We start from the raw sequence: 648 nt of genomic DNA, 5'->3' as shown, positions 1-648 counted from the left end.
TACCATGAAGATTCATAGATTCAGTTTGGTGACACCACAGTTATCTTGGACATAGTGATAAAGAAAAATTAAAAGTGCACCAGCCAGAAACGAACCCAATCCATACAACCAGTAGCCAACTATTTCCTGACCCCTGATGCAAATCAAAGAATGCGTACAAGATACTGTCTGTGCCTTTATTCCTGCCTGCCCTCAACAGGGCATGCAGTGGATTCTAGCAGGTCCACTATGGTAAGGAATGCAGGGTGTGTATGCATTATAACAAGATTTTAGTCATGGTGAAACACACTTCCCAATCCCACAATGACAACTGCAACCACCGTCCTGCTACTTCTAGCCATACTCCCCTTACTTTTCATTATGCCCACTCCACAGGTTGGGTCTATGGGTGTATATATTATCTCAAAAATATTTTGCAATTTTGGTCAAGCTTCTGTGCGGGACAGCCATGACCGCAGAGCAAGTTATCGCATCCTGAGGGCTGAAGTTGTGGGCTTTATTGCCAACTCAGCACCTTTCTGGTTACTGAAATGTGCAGTATTATAGCGTGTTCCTCAGTTTAACGTTTAGAGTGGAGCTGCATCTTACATGGGGAGTATGCCTGAAGATGGTGCATAAACCAAAATCACACTTAAACTGCCATTAAGT

Source organism: Cryptotermes secundus, unplaced genomic scaffold (genome assembly GCF_002891405.2).
Source record: "Cryptotermes secundus unplaced genomic scaffold, Csec_1.0 scaffold1266, whole genome shotgun sequence".
Lineage (NCBI taxonomy): Eukaryota > Metazoa > Arthropoda > Insecta > Blattodea > Kalotermitidae > Cryptotermes > Cryptotermes secundus.
The sequence above is the reverse complement of the archived record's forward strand: the minus strand, read 5'-3'. Positions refer to the sequence as shown.